Genomic DNA, 25,603 nt, shown 5'->3' with positions numbered 1-25,603 from the left:
GCGAGGATCTTCAATAATAAAGAAGCAGGTGTTGACATAGTAATAAAGCGGACATTTCTGAGCTATGAAGAATGGATCGATAGTGATCCTTTCGGTAGTTGACAGGAGTTGTATATTTCTATGTAGCACTTGTTATTAGAGTCCATTGCTCCACTATTCTGTGTTGAACTTATTTTGTTTCAAAAAAAAAAAAAACACTTTAATATTTTTTTTTTAACTACAAGACTCAAATCCGTTACCTTTCACCAGAAGAAAAACTTGTATCATAGTTTTCTTTTCCTAACCAGTAACCACACTAATTACATTGACATTATAATAAATTTGGCTACGATTAAAAGACCATAAGTAGAGAAGATGTGAGTCTAGCTTAAGATAATCAATATGAATTTCTTTGGCTTGGAACTTTAGTATTTTTCATTACTAACAAATGAGAAAATCAACATGAGATAAATGAAAAAATGAAAACTGAAGCCACGGTTACTTCTTCTTCCCTGCCTTTCCTTCTTTTCTCCTTATAATTTCATCAGCATATTTGATACCCTTACCTTTGTATGGTTCCGGGGGTCTCCATCTACGAATTGAAGCAGCAAACTGGCCAATATCAGACTTGTCATATCCGCTGATGGTGATTCTGGTGTTTTCTTCTACTTTCACTTTCAGGCCATCAGGAATTGTCATCTTAACAGGATGAGAGAATCCAAGATTCAGCACTATCTCTTTTCCTTCTACCATGGCACGATACCCAACACCGACCAGTTGAAGTTTCTTTTCGAAACCTTTAGATACTCCAACGACCAAGTTGTCTGTAAGCGTCCTAATAACATTCATTCGTTATTCGTGAAGGAATGCAGGAGTTAATATATGAGTATGTATATGCACAAATGAAAAGGTTCTCTGACAACAATAAGAAAGTCAATGTATAGTATCTGGAAAATGTAAGCATCAATTTAAATTAAAGCCTTTAGGATGCAACCAATTCCTAAATCTACCAATGGAAAGTTCTAACTCACCTAAAGGAAAAGCATATCCTAGTTGCTATGGCGTCTAGAAATCAAAAGACCGACCAGTTGAAGTTTCTTTTCGAAACCTTTAGATACTCCAACGACCAAGTTGTCTGTAAGCGTCCTAATAACATTCATTCGTTTATTCGTGAAGGAATGCAGGAGTTAATATATGAGTATGTATATGCACAAATGAAAAGGTTCTCTGACAACAATAAGAAAGTCAATGTATAGTATCTGGAAAATGTAAGCATCAATTTAAATTAAAGCCTTTAGGATGCAACCAATTCCTAAATCTACCAATGGAAAGTTCTAACTCACCTAAAGGAAAAGCATATCCTAGTTGCTATGGCGTCTAGAAATCAAAAGACATATCCTAATCGATGTTTTCCTGTAATGAGAATTTAACATCTACAGATGAATAAAAGTTTATAAATTTATAGCATATAGTAAAAAAGTAGTATTGTTTACTACTAATAGATTAAATCTTGTAGCACAATTTTGTTTAACTGCATTATGTATAAGTACAACGACAAGTAGCATGTATTGAGATAAAAACAGAGATGACATGTTCCAAGTCTTAAAAAATTAAAAGAGGGATCGGTAAAATGAAATACCTAAAAAGCCCATGCATTTGATTAGCCCTTCTAGTTTCGACCACCTTTCTAACCCTTAGGGCCCCTGACTCCTGTCTCTCAACAATCACTTCACGAGGATAAGTTAATCCAAGTTCTCCCAGGGGACCTTTTACCTGTATATCCTGCCCTTCTAATTTGATTTTAACATTGGATGGCACTTCAATTGGTTGCTTCCCAATTTCGTGACTCCTTACATTCTGTAGTCATCCTACGGAAACCAACATTTGCAGCAGGAAGAGTTGAAACTCTGACCTTATTTCTCTCACCCAAAAAGACTGTCTTCAAATTGCTGAAATAGGATAGCACATGATCAGTGAGGCTTTTCAAATTTATAAATTAATTAATTTGAGTTAATAGGTTTCCATCATGCAATAAGTTGTACCACTCTATTGAATCCAACAAATGAATAATCAAGAAAAAACAACACCCAAGAAAATCCAAAATTAAGTACAAAGCCTGGTTAAACTTAACTTGATGCTCAAGTTAATTAAGTATCCAAAATGTAATTTCAAACGGAGGTAAATCGCAATGTCCTACTAGAAGACAAGACGCTTCACATTAAATAACAATAACAATAACACCCAATAACAATAACAATAACTAACAATAATAAGAATAATACCCAATCCTCCCTGCCCTTTTTAACGATAACAAGAAGAATCTATTAACCATGTAGAACTTTTTAGAAGACTTCGTGTGGAAGTCCTCTTCAAGCTTTCACATGTAGCTCTAGCACTATGAAAAACATTTCAGAAATGTATAAACATTCCTCAATGCTTCCCTTCTCCTCACAAGCATTTCACCGAATACCCAGAATGCATCTTTCATTCCTTGACATCCAATAACATGAATTATCACGTCATTATCTAAAATTATGGTCATCTTGACAACCAGACTCAGTTTACTCAAAACCCACAAATTCCCCCGAGTATGAACATAATTAGTTGACCCAAGCTTGTACAAGAAGTAAAAGAAAAACCACATTCACATGCTGAAGCAATCAGAGAGAGTTCAGAAAAATAGGGCAGCGTCAAAGTTTGGGAGTTTGTGTGCTCCCATGATAAGGGAAGCTGAATTTCCATAATGGATGGGTTTTGAGTTCATTGTAATTCAACATTTCAAACCATATAATCAGCATTATTGAACAACAGTGAATTATTATTTGCTTGAAGAGGAACTGAATTTGCGTAACAGAAACAAGGAATAGTAATATTTAGAGACAAAAGTAAAATTTTTTTACCTGATTTGAAGAGAAGAGGTAACCGAGGAAGCCATTGTTAGAACTCAGAAGCTTCTGCTGCTGCTTCTTCCACCAACAAAGTAAAAAGCCGTATCCAAGTAGCTAGCTACTTATCTGGCTATCAATGAAGGGTAGTTTAGTAATTACATCTTCCAAACGAAGAAAAGAATCAGAATGGGTTCCGTTTTTCTTCTTTTTGGTCTTTGGGCTATGCCCTTCTAGCCTACCCGAAACCCACACCCAACCCACCTTCTACCCGGACTCCAAATCGCTTCATCCTCTGCTGCATGCTTCATTATCGCCGGTGATTATGGACTGCCGACGAGAAACTGAAGTAGAAGGAGATGAAGACTGCGAGTTCCGATCAGACCTCCAAAGTCAACAGCTCATTTTCAGTATCACTGCTGCTTTGGGATCACGCGGTAATGGCGAAGAAGCTTCTCCTCACCGCGTCTCAACACAATCCGGCTCGCTTAAACCTGTTCTGCTCAGAAACGCCGCCTGTGTCCGCCGCCACCGAGTTCACTCCTCAGTGTTGTAGAAGATCTGGTGCTTGTAACTGCAGTTGCAATTTCCCATTTATAACCCGCATCGAAACCAAGCCTGATCTGCGTTTTGATATCTGCAATCCTGATTTTCCTCTTTGCCTTGTTCCTGTCCGTTGAATTCTTTTGATTTGCAAAATATTTCATTGGTACATCCCACTCTTTTAGCTGTGGTAATTAATGCTCTCTAAACTTAATTGCTGTGAATTGTGATATTGTGATTGAATCATGGATAATTTTAGAGTTAAACCTCATAGTGGTTTCTGACCTTGTAGTGACCTCAATATTATCCCCGAATTTAACACTAGTGTTTCACATTCGTCTCTAAAGCATTTTTCGAGGAATATTCCTTAACAGCACGCTGACGTGTATGGAGAGGGGCCACCTTGGATAGGTAACGGTTATCTGATGTAGCAGTTATCTTTATTTAACTCAATTTAGTCCCTGAAATCATTTATAACCCTAATCTCTAATTTATCACGAGAAACCAGACTGTTTCTTCTTCTCTGCTCTCCTTCGTCTTCTCTGACACCGTTGAGCTTGAGTTGAGTGGAGTGGGTCATGATGGGTGGAGGCAGCAACCATGTTAGTAGCTCCAGTAACCGACGTTCAGAGAAAAGCTGTGGGAGGAGAACCACCAGAAGTAGTCAGGAACGAGTTCTAGATAGGTGTGGGTGTGGTAGCCGACCCGTCCTAAAGTGGTCAGGAACAGAGGCGAATCCAGGGAGACCATTTTATGGTTGTCCTAACTACAATGTAAGTGATTTTTGTTAATGAATATACCTAGCGTCGTTGCTTATTAAATTTGTAACATTTCTTCTCCATGGGCATGAAATGTAGTTGCAGAGTATTGGTAAGAGGTAGTGTGGTCTCTTTATGTGGGCTGACAAATTGGCTGATGAAGAAGAAGAAAGTGACAGAGGTAATTATGGCTTTGAAATGGAGGAGTGGAGAATGAAATTTGCTTGGAAACTTAGAAAGTTGGAGTGTGAAGTTAAGGCTCTAAAACTAGCATTTTGTTTGTTGTTGGTTGTTGTTACAGTAATTGTAATTGTTGTTTGTGTAGTATGGAAGCAGTGATTTACAATTGAATATTGTGTAAAACAAAAGTTGTAATTGCTGTACCTTATGATGAAGAAATGAAGAAATGAATAGATTTGTGTAATTCTATTTTAAGTAGCTAAGGAAGTGTAATAGAATTTGAAACATTCAACAATAACATTCCCACATGGTTAATTGTTTTCCAAAGTTGTCTGTGTCAAACTAGACACGATCAAAAGACAACATAGAGTATTTAACTACCATAATCCAAAATACATACACGATCAAAAGACAACATAGAGCATTTAACTACCATGGAAATCAGAAACCATAAAGTTCAATGTTTAAAAGCAAAATATCTTAACAGAAAAATAGCAAAGTGTTCATTTGTTGAATTTTCTTGGTGGTTTGAACTCCGGAGTTGGAACAAAACTCATGGCGTTACGCAACCTTGAAGCTGTAGCTGCTGATGCACCAACCATTGGATCGATAGAAGCACTTGTCGGAGGTGGAGTATTTGAAATTGGAACAGTGGCTGCTGGAGGAGCATTTGAAACAGTTGGAGGAGGAGCACGGGTTGCTGCTAGAGGAATCGAAGCTGTTGCAGGTGGTGGAGGTTGTCTTCTTTTTTGAGGGAGCTTTGGTGGCCTTGCCTGGGGCTGATTTACTTGGTGGGATGCTTCATTTTCATTTTCTGACACCATTGGTTGACTCATGCCAACCTCAATCTCAGTAGCATTGCCCTCATCTGGGACTTCAGGTGCAGCAGGGAGAGATTGTTGCTGATTTCCTATATTAGCTTCACTAGCAGCAGCAGCTGCAGCAGCTGCCACAGCTGCAGCCTCGTCGTCAGCCTTCTTCTTAGCACAATTTCTCTTGTCGTGACCCTTGCCACCACAATGATGGCATGAACCCTCTTTATATACCCTCTTTATCTTGGTGATCTTCTACTTCTTGTCTCCAACCGGGCCTTCATCAACTCCCTTTCTTCTTTTCTTCTTGGGTGCCCCTGGCATCTTCTTAAATTTGGGTGCTTGTGGTTTATTGTGAAGAGACTTCTCCCATAGTTTCTGGCCAGGAATAGGATTGATATGGAATGCATAGGTATCATTGTATGCATCCATTGTCAACCATCTATGACAGAAGTCTTCGGGCTGCCTGCCTGCCCTAGCCATTGCAGCACAAGCATGGACACAGGTTATCCCTGATTCAAATCAATTATATGCATCCAAGTTACTAAGTAATCAACTCCAATTCCAGTATGCAATCCACAATAAATTAAGAAAAAACAATTACAATATCAGAATAATTATTGGAAAGGTAATGACAATTAAAGTAATACCACTTAGTTGCCAAAGTCCACAGGTGCATATTGCCTTTCCCAAGTCCACTACCATGTTTGTCGGCCACCCATGTACCTCGAATTGTTCATAGTCCGCATCTCCGGACCACATTGGCAGCCAATTCTTTGAAGCATTCCTGATCTTTTCCAAGTGGCTACGTTGAACAGGGGGTAGTAACCCAACATGGTTCTTGAATTTCATTTTGTTTCGGGCTATTGTCCTCATGATATACATTCTAACTTCTTCGAGTAGTGTGATAATTGGTTTAGCCCTTGCTTCCTTGATTCTTGCATTGAATACTTCGCAAGCATTGTTACATATGTTGTCACATTTTGATTGGGTAAGGAAGAAGGCCCGACTCCATGCATCTCTTCGCCATTTGGCAAGGTACTCCCAGACTTCCTTCTTAGCTCTCTGAATTTTCATCATCCCCTCATTGAATCCCTCTTGAGTGGTAGATCTTGCACACTCCCACAGTAATCCTCTAAGTTTGTTGTCTTTCCACTGCTTATTGAAGTTTCTCCACAAGTGCCAAACACAAAATCTGTGGTGGACACCAGGGAATACCTCCTGGACAGCTGTGATTAGTCCCTGCAGGAAACCACAGAAATTATTAACTTATAATATCGGGACCCAACCTGGTCCCTTAACTTACATAAGTGACATAAACTTAGTCCCTACATATACATAACTGATATAAAATTAGTCCCTACACATACATAAGTGACATTAAACTAGTCCCGACTAGATAGTCAGTTCTACTCCTATCCCATTATATTAATACAAGCATATTGAAACAGAATCATGAAAGCAAAACATGACAGCAACAATGTCTGAAACAAACCAGTGGTATTGGAATCAGAATCATGAAAGCGATAACTAGTAAATAACAAATTCGTCGTTACCTTTTGCATGTCCAAAACGAAACAGCATCCATTTTGGGTGTAGCTCCCTAGATCATCATGCAGCAGCTCAAGGAACCACCTCCAATTATCTGTGTTCTCCACTGGTACAATGGCATATGCAATTACGTAAATATGATTGTTGGCGTCTTGTCCAATGGCTGCCAATATTTGTCCACCAAATCTGGTTTTCAGGAATGCTCCGTCAAGCCCAATTAGAGGTCTGCATCCTGCCTTAAACCCCTTCATGCATCCATCGAGACAAATGTACATCTTGTCAAAAGTGGACTCTTCTGAGTGGTTTGGATGAGGAATTGTGGCGATGCACACAGTAGAACCAGGGTTGCACTTTAGGAGAGTCTCACCATAATCTCTCACCATCCCATATTGTGCAGCAGCATCACCATACACAATGTGCCTTGCATCTCCGAGTGCTCTTGTCAGGGAGGATTTGTTCAACTCCAAGTCATATTTACTTTTAAAGTATGTTAAAGCTTCAGAGTGCTTCAGATTCGGAAATTTCCTAAGCTTCTTGACCAACTTGCTAGCTAACCACCCTCTGTTAGCTAATCTGTTTTTTATCTCCCTTGGGCAGGTATGATCATCATTGAAGGTTTTAACTTGCCAGCAAACACTCTCACTATCTATAGAGGCATAGATAACCCATGGACAGTCCTCAACCTTACATAAAGTCCTGCATCGTACTTTATCATTTTTCTTGAATCTAACTATCCTACCTTCCTGATGCAACACTCCCTCACAGCCTCCTTAAAATCCATCTTCGTGTTGAATTTCATCCCAACCTCTAATCGGATTTCCCCGAACCTTGTTCCTTCTCTGAAAACAGGAAATGCGTCGTCAGCCTGAACTTCAGCAAATTCATCCTCTGAGTTGGGGGATGTCCTCATTTCTTTGGAATGCCAAGAATTTGCCCCATCTGACTCATCATGATATTCATCATGAGCATCATAACCCCCAATATCAGGACTATGGTCTCCCGGTTGTCCAGAAAAGAACTCATCATCTTCACCGGAATCATCCTCAGGTACTAATCCATTATCAGGTTCTAGTATCTCCTTCTGCAAATTACTCTCCTTAACTTTTTTAGGGTGCTTCCTGTTTACCTCTTTCCTTTTACCTTGCAGTATTGTATTGGTGACCTCTTCATCACTCGAACTTTCCTCAGCTCCGGGCTTGTAAGCACTATCCTCCGCACTTTCATAACTGTCCGAACAGTCTGATTCTGATAACACAACCGTATCAACTAGCTTTCCCTTACCCTTAGTTGTTTGCCTCGCCACATGACCTTTGGCACTTTCGGTTGGAAAATCTTACCCTGTTTTGGCTTAGGCACCAGTGTTGGAGTACTTTTGGGAATTGGTGTTGATTTTGTGGTTGCAGATGGTTCTTGAGTATGACCCATATTTTGGTTGGGTGGGGCAGGGGGTAGCAGCCATAGAAATTGGGGTCGGAATGGTGGATTTGAGGGTTGGGGTTGATTTGGTGGTTGCAGCTGGTACTTCAGTATGGTCCATGGGTGGGGCAGGGGTATTTTTCGTAGAGGTTGCCTCCTGGGTGGGTTTGGTAGTACTCGGACGGTTGATAAATGGGGGTTGGAACTGAGTCTGGAGGAATGGCCTTGGAGCTTGGTCCTGTTCTCAGCAAAACTGGTTGGGTAGGGACTTCAACCACCACCTCCTCCTTGTCCTTTCTGAATGGTGGTTCTTCCAAGTATGTTGGAATAGATACCCCATGTTCATAGTACACATGCACCTCTCCATAGTTGCTTTCAGCAAGGAAGCACATCTCCAGCAGCTCAGCATCAGAATTAAGTTTCCTTAGGCCAGTCTCTAATGGTCTCTTTGGAACCAGCCACCAACAGTGTTCCGCCTTATCATACCCAAGTTCTTTGTAGTAATTCCTGATGAAAAAGACATCTAGCCTATCAGTGTCAACCTTCGGAATCTCTGAAATATGGTCCCTGGTGTATGACACAACACCCTCTTCACTCCTCACAAAGGATCCCCTATGGTGACACACAATAGTTATGAGACCCATCTGAAAAAAAAAATAACAAATGATCATCAAGATTGCCATCAACCAGGAAAGCACAATAACACCAGTCCCTAACCCTCCATGAACACACATAAACAGCATACATAAACAACCTACATTCTTCTATTTTCAGCACATTACAACCATAGCTACCATCATTACAGCAAAAAATAATAACAAAAAAAATACGCAACATCAACATATGCAGAAAACCCTAACAAAAATTTTCAGAAAAACCATATAACAAAACGATGAGCGAATGAATATATAACGACTTAACAATGTACAAAAAGTCATGATCAACAAAAACAGAGGAGTAGATGGTAGCTATTGTGTTTATCCTTCTATTTTGCTTACCTCTAACAATCAAAGTGCTTCCCGTCAGACCACTACGTGTGCGATAGAGACAAGATAATCACAATATGCTTGATTTCGTTGAGAGAGAAGGCCAGCGAAAATCCCTCTCAAACTGGTGCCATTGAAGAAAATAAGGAGAAGAGGAAGAGACTGTGTTGGCTTGAGAGAGAAGTTGTCACTGCATGTTAAATCCCTTCTCCAAACACTAACCGACGACGTTTCAATGCAATTTAGGCGCCAAATTAAAAAACGACGTCGTTTTGGGAGTCCAGCCTGGCTTCCAGCGTGGCATTCGTAAGTCCAAGTCATCTTTCCGTCACCGGAAAATGCTTCAGGGACGACCGTGAAACACTTGTGTTAAATTCGGGGATAATATTGAGGCTAGTGCAAGGTTAAGGACCACTTTGAGTGTCGAGTGCAAGTTCAGGGACCACTCTGAGTATTAACTCATAATTTTAAGGTGGAAAAAGTATCTTTAGGTCCTTTAAGACTAGGGGTGTGTATGGGATGGGTAAAACCGGGTTTGATGTGATTCAGACCTGACCCGAAATATATACCGTGTCTATTTATTAGACCCGAATTCGGCCTTAGACCCGATGAAACTTATACACTTTCGGGCCACGATTATACTGGGTAAAAATCGGGTGAAAATCGGGCCGTTAACATTACATTACTTTGATACCTTCTTATAAGCTAGCATGTGAAAATATCCAAATTTCCAAGATTCCAACCATTATTTGACATGGTAAAATTCACTTAGAAAAATATAACAATAACCAACTCTTCTCTAAAATTAAGGCATAACCATAATCAATACTAATATTGTCTAATAACACCAAATATTTAATTCAATACAAATAACACAATATTATATATTAGTCTAAAATCTTATGCATTTTAAATATAAAACATTAACTTATAGTCTTATAATAACTAATAACACAATATTAAGGTTTACAATACTTAAATTTCACATAAGAATAGCCATCATCCATCACTAATAACACAAAATATTAATTGTGTATGATGACCGGGTCACCGAGCCGACTTCGGGTGACCCGAGCCATGGCTCGGACCCGATCCGAAATAATGACCGAGTCTATTTTTGAGACCCTTACTCGGCCCTAAACCCGGTGAAATCACACCAAAATAGCTCCTAAAGTGTTCGGAATCGGACCGGGTCTTCGGGTTAAGCCGGGCCATGCACACCCCTATTTAAGACTGCGTTTATCGTTTATTTTTGAAAATAGAATTTGACAAAATATTAAAAATAAGATATAAAAGATAAAGATAAATTTAATATTTTTATATTTTATTTCATAATAAAATAAAATAAATTATAAAATTTAATTTATTTTTATTTTTATTTTTTATTTTAAAAAATTTGAAAAAAATATAATAATAAAAGATATAATTATAAAAAATTAATAAAAATAGTGAAAAAAATAAAAAATAAATTCTATTTTTTATTAATATTTTTGTATTTTTTTTGTTAACACAAAATATACTAATTCATTATCTATAGATATAATATTTTTAGACACATTATTTTATTTATCAAATATAATTTTATATCTCTATATTTTTATTTTAGTGTGCTATTCTTATAAATAAATACACATAACTGTTTTCATATGAAATAGTGTAGGCGTTGTCTGGTTAATAGTAAATTTTTTTAAAACAATAATGTTAAAAATTAGTATATTTTATAATTTATAACTAATAATTTATTATTATTAATATTTTTAATAATATACAATTATATTTAATAATATAAAATTATATTTTTTTTATTAATTAAATACTTACTAAATTTTAATGAAAACGCTCGCGCTTGTCCTTTTTCTTTTTGAAAAACTCCTATTTTTTTTTTCTTTTTAATCACATGGCGCTACTTTTACTTTTTGGCCCAATATAAAAAGATTTATTTATTGTTAATTTTTTTCAAAAAATCAAACAAACTTGTGAAGCATATATTATGTTGATACTTTAAAATAAACTCTTAAAGAAAATGTGTATAAATATTAATTTTTATTCTTATTATGTTAAAATAACATTTTCAACTTCATATATATCGAACATTAGTATATTAAACAAATTCCTACGTTGATAGTTTATGAATTAAAACTTACAAGTAAAGTTTCTTAACTAGAAAAGTTAATAACAAATATTGTTAGAAATAAGATACTAAATTGGAGAAAGCATTGTATATTATTGAGTTGTCTGAAATGATATAATATAAAAAAATATTTATAAATGTTAAGAGAATCATAATAATAAAGACGTAATATTTTATAATAGATATCTAGATATACTAAATAATTCTAATGAATGCTAATTTGATCCAAATATATTCTGACATCCCTCTTAAATTCAAGTGACAACTTGAATTTGAAACTTATTTTAAAAAACGAAATAAAAAAAATGTATAAACTAATAGAACGGGTGCAAACGGAACTGCCGGAAGGAAGCATAGATGAAACTGTCGCTGTATGAAGGAAGTGCAGACGGAACTGCCGCTGTCTGAAGGAAGCGCAGACGGAACTGCCGCTTGATAAACTACTATTTTATCGTTTATCTTGTGCTAAATTGAGTGGTTTTTATCAGTTCTTCGCACACTTATTCATACAAACTGCATGGTTTTACAAATCCTTCCTAATTTTGTTCCATGATTGAAAACTTGCTTCCTAAGCCTTTAAATTGTCTATTTTTAATTTTCCTTTATACCATTCGACGCCGTGATCTGTGTATTAAGTGTTTTCAGGCTATATAGGCTAGGAATGGCTTAGAGGATGGAGAAGAAGCTTGCAAAAGTGGAAGGAACACAAGAAACTAAAGAGTTGAGCAGCAAAGATCGAAGCGCACGCATGGCTGACGCGTGTGCGTGCATTGGCGCATCGTACATCGATGCGTACGCGTGACAAGCGCAGAAATCCATCAATGCGTACGCGTGATGTGCGTCACGTGCTGCAATTACAAAAGATGCTGGGGCGATTTCTGGGCTATTTTGGACCCATTTTTCGACCCAAAAACACAGACTAGAGACATGGGACAAGCAGAGACTCAACAGACATTCACATTCACCTAGTTTTAGTTTTAGAATTTTAGAGAGAAAACACTACTTCCTCTAGGGTTCTTAGATTTTAGTTTTATGCTTTTGGATTGGATATTGAGAGAGCTACTTCTACCTTCGATTGAAGTCTTCATCGTCATAGTTTACTTTTCTATTACTCTACTCTTTTGTTTTCCATTTAATTTGCTCGTGGTCATATATGGATATTGTTAATTTTGGGATTTATTAATGCAATATACAATTTTTACATTTAATTCCATTTCTTGTTTGATTCCTTTCAATTAATTATCAGCTTCAAATTTTTTTTATTAATTTATTTTAATTACCATGTCTTTTATTTATTCTTATTTCATGTTGTTGAAAAATGGTATTCATGTTATGATTTAAAACCTTCAACTTGGTTTGAGAGTTGATTAATTGGAACCCCTTGAGTTGGAAGACTCAAGTATTAATTTGTAATTGGGGATTGTTGGCTAACTCACTTTTCACTAACTCTAATCCTTCCCTAGGAAGGGATTAGGACTTGTGAATCAGAGTTAGTATTACCCACTTGACCTTCCTTCGCAACTGCAAGAGGATAACTGAGTGGAAGCAACAACCTTTTACTATTATACTTCGGAAAGTCAATAAGGATAGAAACTCCAATTAATCTTCTCTTAGCCAAGGCCTTTTAATTCAAATACATAACACATCTTGCTATCATTCATTGCTTTGATTTTTAGTTATTTATTTTTCCGTTCTCAAACTTCAAAAGTTTCTCAGAAAATTCCTAATCAATAAATTACACTGCTGTGTCAACTCTTTGGGAAACAACTTGGGAATTCTACTCCCAGTTAGTTGTTCTTAATTGTGACATCTTTTAAACTGATAGTGGAAATTTCGTCGGTTAGGACTGTACCCACAACGCTGCTTTTGTTAAAATTTCTTAACCGGCATTTTTTCACCTATCAATTTTTGGCGCCTTTGCCGGGGAGTTGCAACAGTGTGCTAAATTATTGGTTAGTGTAAATATTTTTATATTTACATAATTGCATTTTTTATTTTATTTTTATTTTGATTGTTGTGTTTTCTGTTTATTAGTAGTAGTTTTATTATTAATTTTTCTTAATATATTTTATTACCATGAGCTCTATGTTTCTTTCATTGAATGACATGTTCATTACCGGATCCGAGCTTAGCCGCATTTGATCCTGAAATTGAAAAGACTATTTCACATATTAGGTGAGCTCGGCGTCGGTTAGCCTCTGAGGGTGGTGAAGGGGGTTCTATTAATTTACCAGTCTTATCTGAGGTCGAGCCTGAACTGTCATTTGAAGAAGAAACTAGTCCCTCTTCTACTGATTCTATTGACGCTTCTTCTGTCGATTTAAGAGCAGGTACTATGGCGGAGCCTATAAGGATTACTCTTCAAGAAGCAGGAGCTCTGGACTTTACACTGCAACCATATCAAGCGCATCATCCGAATTTGGCTGCAGATTTTGAACTGAAGACCACATTGATTAATCTACTGCCTAAGTTTCATGGCCTACCTGCTCAAGAGCCTATCAAGCACCTTAGAGATTTTCAGACAGCTTGCTCAACTACTAGGCGGCATGGAGCGGATGAAACTACTGTTTGGTTATATGCCTTCCCATTTTCTCTTGAGGGAAAGGCAAGGGAGTGGTTCTACACTCAACCGGAAGCTGTTGTTACTAATTGAGATTTACTCAGAAGGGAATTTCTGGACAAGTTCTTTCCAGCAGAGGTTACAGATAGACTGAGGAAGAAAATTTTTTGCATCATCCAAGGTGAATCAAAAACTCTATACGAGTATCAGGAACACTTCAGGAATCTCCTTGACTCATGTCCCCATCACAAGATTGACCAGTTGGTGTTGATTAGCTATTTCTGCCAAGGCATAAAGCCTCAAGACAAGACCATCTTAGATGCTGCAAGTAATGGCTCTCTGACGAAGTACAAGACAGCGACAGAAGCATGGCAACTGATCACCAATCTAGCTGAGTCCACCCGAAATGCAAGGCATAGGAACAATCATCCCAAGGCTATTGCGGAAGTTTCCTCTAGTAGTGAGACCACTGCTCTTACCAAGACTCTGGGAGAGATGACCAATATACTGAAGCAGCTCCAGCTTAATCAATAATAACCTCAGCCTCCTCCACAGCAACCATGTCAACAGTTGGTCCCTCAGAGAGTGTGTGGAATATGTGCTTGCTATTCTCACTACGCTGATGAATGTCCACAACTCTAACAAGAAGATAACACCTTGGCGGCTACCAATACTTATTACAACCGTCCAAATCAACGGTACTATCAACAAGGCGGTAATTATAACCAAGGTGGTAACTACAATCAAGGTTGGCAAGACAAATCCAACCAAGGATGGAGCGACAATTCCAACCAAGGCTGGAGAGAAAATTCCAACCAAGGATGGAGGGACAACTACAACCAAGGAGGCAGAGACAATGGTGGAAATCAAAGGTGGAACAACAACTATCAACAGAACCGGTACCAACAAAACCCTCCATACCAACAGCAGAACCAAGGCCAAAGTTACCGGACACCTCACCAAAGGCAAGCTCAAGTGCCTCAACACAACCAACCACGAGCCCCTCAAATTACCTACCCCCCTCTTCAAATGATGAGATGCTTCGCGCTATTATGCAAGAACAAAAAGACCTTCAAAATTCACTTAACTCTAGAATCACCGGTCTTAACTCCACTCTACAAGCTCTCATATCCCGTATGGAACCACCCTCTACCCCTAACAATCAACCTTCAAACTCTAGTGCACTTCTCTCTCAACCTTTACCTAACCCCAAAGATGGAATCAATGCCATCACTTTGAGGTCCGGCACTACACTGCAAGAGAGGAGTCCCGAGGAGCCAAGCTCAAGAGAAGACATTCAAGTTGAAGACGTTGTTGAGGTAGAAGATCTTGAAGAAGAGGATGAGGTACAAGATGCGGTTGAAGAAGAAGTTGCTCGACCAAGGAATGGAGTATCAAAGGAAGATGAAGTTGTGAGAGAAGCTATTTCCATTCCTTTTCCACACCTTGCTAGGAGGACTAAGAAGCAAATGGAGCTAGATCCCAAGATGGTGGAGATCTTCAAAAAGGTTGAGGTAAATATTCCCCTTTTTGATGCTATTTGCCAAGTACCTAAGTATGCTAAGTTTCTAAAAGATTTATGCATGAATAAGGATAAAATACATGATTTAGAAATCATTCCTTTAGATAGCTCTATTTCTGCTTTAATGGGTGCTATACCGGAGAAATGTGGTGATCCTAGTCCCTGCATGGTTACTTGTACTATAGGGGTGTACAATTTTTTGATTGCATGTGTGATTTAGGTGAATGTGTTAGTATTATGCCATTATCTGTATATGATTCTTTGAGGCTCTCTCCCTTGAAAAGGTTGGCAGCATGTTTTATTTTGGCAGATAAGAGCATAATTTCAGTGGTTGGCATTGCGGAAGACGTCTTGGTGAGCATTAAGGGGTTGACGTTTCCTATCGACTTCTACATTCTAGAGATGCCCCTAATGACTCAGGAAGACCTTCATCCATCCTGCTTGGAAGGCCATTTTTGAAGACTTCGCGGTTTAAATTGGATGCCTTCTCGAGTACCTATTCTTTTGAGATAGATGGCAGAGCAGTGAGCTTCAATCTGGACGAAGCTATGAAGCACCCACCAAAAGACCACTCCATCTTATGGTGTGACATTATTGATGAGACTGTGGCTGAAGTTCACCAAGAGAAAGTAGAAGAGATGAACATGGAGCAAGGTGCAAGTGTGGGGAAACCTTCTGAGCAAACTGAAGACACCTTGCTACCTCCAATGGTTCCAGATGATCAAGTGCCAAGCCATGAGCTAAAAATGGAGTTGAATCCCCTTCCACCTCACCTCAAGTATGCTTATCTTGAGGACAACCAAAAGCTCCCGGTTATTATTGCAAAGGAACTTACTTCCCAACAAAAGGAGCGGCTGCTTAGTGTGCTTAGAAGATACAAGAAAGCTATTGGGTGGAGTTTGGCGTTCATAGTAGGCATCAGCCCTCAAGTCTGTGAGCACCGCATATTTCTAGAGGAGGGAGCAAGGCCTATCCATCAACCTCAAAGGCGGCTGAACCCTACCATTTTGGAAGTTGTTAAGAAGGAAGTGACCCAACTCCTTGAAGCCGACATCATCTATCCAATCTCAGATAGTGAATGGGTTAGCCCAGTACAGGTGGTTCCGAAGAAGTCAGGTGTCACAACAGTGAAGAATGAGCATGGGGAACTCATGGCTACAAGAGTGCAAAATTCCTGGAGGGTGTGCATTGACTATAGGCATTTGAACCAAGCCACTCGCAAAGATCACTACCCGTTACCTTTCATCGATCAAATGCTTGATCGCCTATCAGGTAAATCACACTATTATTTTCTAGATGGTTACACTGGTTATTCATATAGCTCCAAAATATCAAGAGAAAACAACTTTTACATGTCCTTTTGGAACGTATGCATATAAGAGAATGCCTTTTGGCTTGTGTAATGCACTGGCTACGTTTCAAAGGTGCATGATGAGTATCTTCTCAAATCTTCTTGAGCACTATATGGAAATTTTTATGGATGACTTTAGTGTCTATGGTGATTCCTTTAACCTTCATTTGGATAGTCTAGCAAGAGTATTAGAAAGATGTGTTAGTTCAAACCTTGTACTTAATTTTGAAAAATGTCATTTTATGGTAAAGCAAAGTATTGTTCTAGGACATGTTGTCTCTAATACTGGTATATCTGTTGATCCTGCAAAGGTAGATGTTATTTCTGGTTTACCTTACCCCTGCTCCGTGAGGGAAGTTCGTTCGTTTCTTGGTCATGCAGGTTTCTACTGGCGATTTATCAAGGACTTCAGTAAGGTTGTACTGCCTTTGTCCCGACTGCTGCAGAAGGACATAGAGTTTGAGCTGAGTGAAGACTGCATTGAGGCATTTGATAAGCTGAAGATTACCTTGATCCAAGCTCCTATTGTGATAGGGCCTGACTGGAGTAGGCCATTCGAGATCATGTGTGACGCATCCAACTATACGGTAGGAGCGGTGCTGGCTCAGCGCGAAGGTAAGGACCCTTATATTATTGCCTATGCTTCTAAAACTTTAGATGGTATCCAGTCTAATTATACTACCACTGAAAAAGAGCTTTTAGCTATTGTTTTTGCTTTGGATAAATTTCGAGCCTATTTACTTGGTACTAAGGTGGTAGTATATTCAGATCATGCGGCTTAAAAATATTTGTTAGCTAAGAAAGAGTCAAAACCAAGGTTAATTCGTTGGATACTGTTGTTGCAAGAATTTGATTTAGAGATCAAAGATAGGAGTGGTTCCCAAAATTTAGTGGCGGACCATTTGAGTTGCCTAGAGCACATTAAGGGTGACTCCACTCCTATCAATGATGTTTTTCTACTTGATAGCTTGCAAGCAATATCTGAGGTGGTTCCTTGGTATGCACTTATAGCTAATTATTTGGTTAGTCGCACCTTTCCTCCTAACTTTTCTAAGAATCAAAAGGACAAGTTTAAAAGTGAGTCCAAGTATTACATATGGGATGACCCATATTTTTGGAGATGTGGTGCTGACCAAATAATTAGAAGGTATGTGTCCCAATCAGAATTTTAGTCAAGTTTAGAGGCCTGCCACTCTTCTGAGAGTGGTGGACATTTTGGTCCTCAAAGAAGTGCTAGAAAAATTTTAGACTGCAGATTTTGGTGGCCCACACTTTTTAAGAATGCTACTGTTTACTGTGAATCTTGCCCCCAATGCCAAAGGTTTGGTAATCTATCCAAGAGGGATGAGATGCCCCAACAACTTATGTTGTTCTGTAAAATTTTTTATGTTTGGGGTATTGACTTCATGGGTCCATTTCCAAATTCTAATGCTTTCTTATACATATTGTTAGCTATTGATTATGTTTCTAAATGGGTGGAAGCAATTCCTACCCGTACTGATGATGCTAACGTTGTTGTTTCTTTTGTTTGAAATAATATTATTTGTCGCTTTGGATCACCACGAGCAATCATGAGTGATCAAGGAACTCATTTTTGTAACAGGAGAATGACAGGTCTGCTGAAGAAACATGGCATTATTCATAAGGTGGCGACGACTTACCATCCCCAAAGCAATGGGCAAGCCGAGGTGTCTAACAGAGATATAAAGGCATATTAGAGAAGATTGTTAAGCCTCAAAGAAGATACTGGAGTATTAGACTTGCAGATGCGCTCTAGGCTTATCGGAGAGCTTACAAGACACCAATCGAAATGAGTCCATTCCGCCTAGTCTATGGAAAGGCATGTCACCTTCTAGTGGAGGTGGAGCACAAAGCTTATTGGGCGGTGAAGGAATGCAACTTAGGATTGGGGGGAGCCGGGATTGAAAGGAAGCTGCAACTACAAGAGTTAGAGTGCCTTCGACTAGAAGCGTATGAGAACTCAAGGCTCTACAAAGAGAGGGTGAAGGCTGTGCATGACAAGAATATCAAGAGAAGAGAGTTTAGAGCTGGGGATTTAGTCCTACTCTATAACTCAAGATTAAGACTCATGCCGGGCAAGCTAAGATCAAGGTGGGAAGGACCTTATAGGGTGGAAAAGACTGAACTATATGGAGTCTTCCACCTGAGTCACCCTTCAAACCCCACCTTCTTTAAAATCAATGGCCACTGCTTGAAGCTATATCATGGTGAGAAGATGAAGAATAACAAGGAGCTGGAGATCTTCCTCTTGGCGGATCCAGCAACAGAAGAAGACTGAGCTTGTGGACCGTCCAACTTAAGGACGTTAAAGAAAAGTGCTAGGTGGGAGGCAACCCACCATGGTACGATCTTCCCTTTTTATTAGTTCTATTTTATTTTTATCAGTGTTAAATTCTGCATAATTACTTCTATTAGTCATTATTTTAATAAAAAAAGTGCTAACGACGCGCAAGCGTCTATGACACGCACCCGTCATGTGTGAGTTCGCCCTTTATCAAAATTGAACAGAGAGTTGCGCTGGAGACGAGCGGGAGGGGTGCCTGGCGCACAAGTCACCCCACGTGTACACGTGACCCACGCGTACGCGTCCCTTGCGGATTTTTCAATCCACGCATAAGCGTCAGCGACGCGTACGCGTGGACATGGAAATTAGCGTAAAAGAGTGTTTTGACAGAGAGTTATGATGGAATCGCGCGGGTAGCGTGCTAGAGGCACAATTCACCCACGCGTACGCATCCCTAACACGTACGCGTTGTTTTCACTTTATGGCTATCCACGCGTGGGCGTGACCGACGTGCACGCGTCGTACGTAATTGCGGCCCCAATACAAATTGAACAGAGAGTTGTGAGGCCATGGGACTGCAACTGTGCGTTTAGGACGGCCAGTGGTCACGCGTACGCGTGACCGACGCTTACGCGTCCCCTGAACTTTTGCCCACCCACCCGTACGCGTGGGCGACGCGCACGCATCGATAGCGCTGTGTCGCTTAACTCAGCGCGCCGCCTGTTTCAATTCTTTCCTTCTCCAATTCTAATTCTCATTCCTTCCTAATTCTTCTTCTTTCCTTCTTTCTACTTCTTCCTTCTTTCTTCCTCCATCTCTCACCACCACCGGCGGACCACCACCGGAGACCACCAACTCCGGCAGCTACAATTTTCTTTTCTTTTCTTCCTTCCTTCTTACTCTTTTCTCATTCTTACTCCCACTCAACTTCCAATTTTCATCTTCTTCTTAAGGTTTCTTTTCTTCCTCTCTTCTACTCTTTCATTCTTCTTTTATTTATTGCATTTGATTATTTTGCTTGTTTTTAATTTTATATTAGCTTAGTTGTTTAAACTCCGCCTATGTTACACTTGCGGTACATAGCCGGTCCCAAGCCCGGATAAGGGAGGAGGGTTGTGTTAGGTCTTCGGCAACCAACATAAAAATATAGCTGAACCCCCATGACATGAATCAAAGACATTATTGCGCTAAAGCTAGGTCGTTGCCTAGAAGCAACGCGCCGTATGGCTCGAGTACGGTGTCAAAGCAAGAGCCGCTGCATCGGTGCCGGATGTAGTGTTAAATGAGCAAGGGTTCTCGCGTTTTCGTGAACGGACGAGGGTAAATAAGCTAGTTCACAAAGTAAAAGGTAAAGGTCGAAGCGACAGAAGGTTGAGATTTGGGACATGGAACATAGGCACTCTAACAGGAAAGTCCATAGAGGTGGTGGACACCATGACAAGGAGGAAGATTAACATTATGTGCCTACAAGAAACGAAATGGGTTGGTGCAAAGGCTAGGGAGTTGGATACTTCTGGTTTCAAACTTTGGTATACAGGAAAGGTGAAAAATAGGAATGGGGTTGGAATAATTATGGATAAGCAGTGGAAGAAGGACGTAGTGGATGTCAAGAGGGTAGAAGGTCGGATCATCTCTATCAAACTTGTAGTGGATGGAGGTGCTTTCCATGTGATTAGCGCATATGCACCGCAAGTGGGTTCGGACGAACAACACAAGATAAGGTTTTGGGAGGATTTAGAGAGTTTGGTTCAAGGCATACCTTTAGGAGATAAGATTTTCTTAGGAGGAGATTTAAATGGCCATGTTGGGAGAGAAGTGATTGGATATGAGAGTATTCACGGAGGCCATGGTTTCGGGGTGATCAATGCCGATGGTAAAACTATTTTGGGCACGAACAAGAGCATATGAGGGTCTCTACCAGTCTTTGGGCATGAAAGAAGGAGAAAAAGGTATATATAGAATTGCAAAGAGCCGGGAAAGAAGAACGGGAGATTTGGATCAGGTTAAGTGCATAAAGGATAAGGATGGAGAGGTGTTGGCTCAAGAGGAGAAGATTAATGAAAGGTGGAAGAACTACTTCTACGAGTTATTTAATGAGGGACAGAAGACTCTTCCGAGCCTTGGTCGATTATGCACAAGGGAAGAAGACCAAAACTTTGACTACTATCGAATGATTCGAGACTTCGAGGTAAAAGAGGCTCTAAAGCAGATGAAAAATGGCAGGGCAGTAGGACCTGATAATATCCCGATTGAGGTTTGGAAGGGTCTTGGAGAAAAAGGCATCAACTGGTTAACCAAGCTTTTTAATGAGATTTTAAGGTCAAAGAAGATGCCTAATGAGTGGAGAAAGAGCACCTTGGTACCTATCTACAAGAATAAGGGGGATATACAAAGTTGCAGAAACTATAGAGGGATTAAGCTTATGAGTCATACTATGAAGTTATGGGAAAGGGTGATAGAACGGAGGTTGAGAAAAGAGACACAAGTAACAGAGAACCAATTTGGATTTATGCCAGGCAGATCTACCACTGAAGCGATATACCTATTAAGAAGGATGATGGAGAGGTATCGTAGTAATAAAAGGGATCTACATATGGTATTTATTGATTTGGAAAAAGCGTATGATAGGGTACCAAGGGAGGTCTTATGGAAGGTTTTAGAAAAGAGGAGAGTAAGGATCGCATATATTCGGGCAATTAAAGACATGTATGATGGGGCCACAACTAGTGTGAAGACTCAAGGTGGTGTGACAAAGGAATTCCCTATTGGTATATGATTACACCAGAGATCATCCTTAAGTCCATACCTTTTCACATTAGTCTTGGAAGTACTCACAGAGCACATCCAAGAGCCTGTGCCATGGTGCATGCTTTTTGCTGATGATATCGTCCTTATGGGAGAGTCAAGGGAAGACCTAAATAAGAAGTTAGAGTTATGGAGAGAAGCTCTAGAAGTGTATGGTCTGCGCATAAGCCGTAGCAAGACGGAATATATGGAATGTAAGTTCAGTTTGAGAAGGGAAAACCCCAATATAGAGGTGAAGATTGGAGAAAACATCCTACAAAAAGTTAAAAGTTTTAAGTATCTTGGGTGCATCATACAGGATAATGGAGAGATTGAACAGGATGTAAATCATAGGATCCAAGCAGGTTGGTCAAAATGGCGGAGTGCATATGGTTTTATATGCAACAAAAAAGTGCCTTTAAAACTTAAAGGTAAATTCTATCGCACCGCTATAAGACAGGCTATGCTGTATGGTACGGAGTGTTGGGCGGTTAAAGGGGAGCACGAACATAAGCTGAGTGTGGCAGAGATGAAGATGTTGAGATGGATGAGTGGTCATACGCGATTGGATAAAATAAGGAATGAAGATATAAGGGAGAGAGTTGGAGTAGCACCCATTGTGGAAACGATGGTTGAATCGCGTCTCAGGTGGTTTGGACATGTGAGAAGAAGACCGATAGAACATCCAGTCAGAAGGATGGATGAGATGGAAGATGGACAAAGGGCAAAAGGCAGAGGAAGACCTAAGAAGACCATCCATGAGGTGGTTGGTGCATGAATTATGAATCACACTTTTCACAACTCGTACCACTAACCAGCAAGTGCACTGGGTCGTCCAAGTAATACCTTACGTGAGTAAGGGTCGATCCCACGGAGATTGTTGGTTTGAAGCAATCTATGGTTATCTTGTAAATCTTAGTCAGAAAATCAATTATAATTATCAGTATGAATTAAGAAGAATAAAAGAGCATGGATTAAATACTTGTTCTGCAGTAATGGAGAATATGTTGGAGTTTTGGAGATGCTTTGTCTTCTGAATCTCTGCTTTCTCCCTGTCTTCTTCTTCACACACGCAAGGTTCCTCCTATGGCAAGCTGTGTGTTGGTGGATCACCGTTGTCAATGGCTACCATCCGTCCTCTCAGTGAAAAAGGTCCAGGTGCGCTGTCACCGCACGACTAATCATCTGTCGGTTCTCACTCATGCTGGAATAGGATCCATTGATCCTTTTGCGTCTGTCACTATGCCCAGCCCTTGTGAGTTTGAAGCTCGTCTCAGTCATTCAATCCCTGAATCCTATTCGGAATACAACAGACAAGGTTTAGACTTTCCGGATTCTCAAGAATGCTGCCAATGGATTCTAGCTTATACCACGAAGATTCTGATTAAGGAATCCAAGAGATACTCATTCAATCAAAGGTAGAACGGGAGTGGTTGTCAGGCACGCGTTCATAGATTTAGAATGGTGATGAGTGTCACGGATCATCACATTCATCATATTGAAGTGCGAATGAACATCTTAGATAGAAACAAGCGTGTTTGAATAGAAAACAGAAATAATTGCATTAATTCATCGAGACACAGCAGAGCTCCTCACCCCCAACAATGGAGTTTAGAGACTCATGCCGTCAAAGAGTACAAAGTTCAGATCTAAAATGTCATGAGTTGCGAAATAGACCTCTAAAAGTTGTTTAAATACTAAACTAGTAACCTAGGTTTACAGAAAATGAATAAACTGTGATAGATGGTGCAGAAATCCACTTCTGGGGCCCACTTGGTGTGTGCTGGGGCTGAGACTTAAGCTTCTCACATGCCTAGGCTGTTTCTAGAGTTAAACGCCAGGTTGTAACCTGTTTCTGACGTTCAACTCCCATTTGTAACCTGTTTCTGGCGTTTGATGCCAGACTGCAACATGAAACTAGCGTTGAACGCCATTTTACGTCGTCTATCCTTGAGCAAAGTATGGACTATTATATATTTCTGGAAAGCCCTGGATGTCTACTTTTCCAACGCAATTGAGAGCGCACCATTTGGACTCCTGTAGCTCCAGAAAATCTATTTCGAGTGCAGGAAGGTCAGAATTCAACAACATCTGCAGTTCTTTTTCAGCCTGAATCAGATTTTTGCTCAGCTCCCTCAATTTCAGCCAGAAAATACCTGAAATCACAGAAGCACACACAAACTCATATTAAAGTCCAGAAATATGATTTTTAATTAAAAACTAATAAAAATATAATAAAAATTAACTAAATCATACTGAAAACATACTAAAAACAATGCCAAAAAGCGTATAAATTATCCGCTCATCACAACACCAAACTTAAACTGTTGCTTGTCCCCAAGCAACTAAAAACAAAGTAGGATAAAAAGAAGAGAATATACAATGAATTTCAAAAACATCTATGAAGATCAGTCTTAATTAGATAAGTGGGGCTATTAGCTTTTTGCTTCTGAACAGTTTTGGCATCTCACTTTATCCTTTGAAGTTCAGAATGATTGGCATCTATAGGAACTCAGAATTCAGATAGTGTTATTGATTCTCTTAGTTCAGTATGTTGATTCTTGAACACAGCTACTTTATGAGTCTTGGCCGTGGCCCTAAGCACTCTGTTTTCCAGTATTACCACCGGATACATACATGCCACAGACACATAACTGGGTGAACCTTTTCAGATTGTGACTCAGCTCTGCTAAAGTCCCCAATTAGAGGTGTCCAGGGTTCTTAAGCACACTCTGTTTTTGTTTTGGACCTCGACTTTAACCGCTCAGTCTCAAGTTTTCACTTGACACCTTCACGCCACAAGCACATGGTTAGGGACAGCTTGGTTTAGCCGCTTAGGCCAGGATTTTATTCCTTTAGGCCCTCCTATCCACTGATGCTCAAAGCCTTGGATCCTTTTTATTACCCTTGCCTTTTGGTTTTAAGGGCTATTGGCTTTTTGCTATTGCCTTTTAGTTTAAAGAGCTTTTGGCTTTTTCTGCTTGCTTTTTCTTTTTCTTGCTCTCTCTTTTTTTTCGCATTTTTTTTTCTGCAAGCTTTATTCTTCACTGCTTTTTCTTGCTCAAGAATCATTTTTATGATTTTTCAGATTATCAAATAACATTTCTCCTTTTTCATCATTCTTTCAAGAGCCAACAATTTTAACATTCATAAACAACAAATTCAAAAGACATATGCACTGTTCAAGCATTCATTCAGAAAACAAAAAGTATTGCCACCACATCAAAATAATTAAACTATTTTAAAATTCGAAATTCATGTACTTCTTTTTCTTTTTCAGAAAACAATTTTCATTTAAGAGAGGTGATGGATTCATAGGACATTCATATCTTTAAGACATAGACACTTAGATACTAGTGATCATATAGTAAAGACACCAACATAATTAAACATGAAGCATAGTAAACGAAAAACAGGAAAATAAGAACAAGGAGATTAAGGAATGAGTCCACCTTAATGAGGGTGGCGTCTTCCTCTTGTTGAAGAACCAATGGTGATGTTGCTCCTCCCTTATAGCTCTTTGATCTGCAGTCAATTACTCTACCACTGAATTATGGAAAAACAAAAAGCAATACTTTTACCACACCAAACTTAAAAGGTTTGCTCGTCCTCGAGCAAAAGAAGAAAGAAGTGGAGAAGATGGAGGAGATGGAGGTGTGTGAATGGGTGGGTTTAGGAGGGGAATGGTTTGAATTTGAATGGTGAGGTAGGTGGAGATCCTGTGGGATCCACAGATCCAGAGGGGTCAAGGATGTATCATCCCTGCTCCTATTAGGCGTGTAAATGCTCTTGCAGTGCAATCCTGGCGTTTAACGCCAGACTGCTGCCTGTTTTTGGCGT

At 39.5% G+C, this 25,603-nt stretch overlaps 1 long non-coding RNA gene and 1 pseudogene across 1 annotated transcript; one reads left to right on the top strand and one right to left on the bottom strand.

Annotated features, from left to right (window-relative positions):
• Nucleotides 1-346: 346 nt before the first annotated feature.
• Nucleotides 347-3,049, bottom strand: LOC112727665 (large ribosomal subunit protein uL6c-like; annotated as a pseudogene).
• Nucleotides 3,050-3,094: 45 nt separating this feature from the next.
• On the top strand, nucleotides 3,095-4,589 carry LOC140177058 (uncharacterized). The gene is made up of 4 exons (XR_011868702.1): nucleotides 3,095-3,597; nucleotides 3,700-3,818; nucleotides 3,916-4,180; nucleotides 4,265-4,589. It is a non-coding gene; the product is annotated as an uncharacterized lncRNA (long non-coding RNA).
• Nucleotides 4,590-25,603: the final 21,014 nt, after the last annotated feature.

The sequence above is a fragment of the Arachis hypogaea genome, chromosome 12, assembly GCF_003086295.3.
Source record: "Arachis hypogaea cultivar Tifrunner chromosome 12, arahy.Tifrunner.gnm2.J5K5, whole genome shotgun sequence".
NCBI lineage: Eukaryota > Viridiplantae > Streptophyta > Magnoliopsida > Fabales > Fabaceae > Arachis > Arachis hypogaea.
The sequence above is the reverse complement of the archived record's forward strand: the minus strand, read 5'-3'. Positions and strand labels throughout refer to the sequence as shown.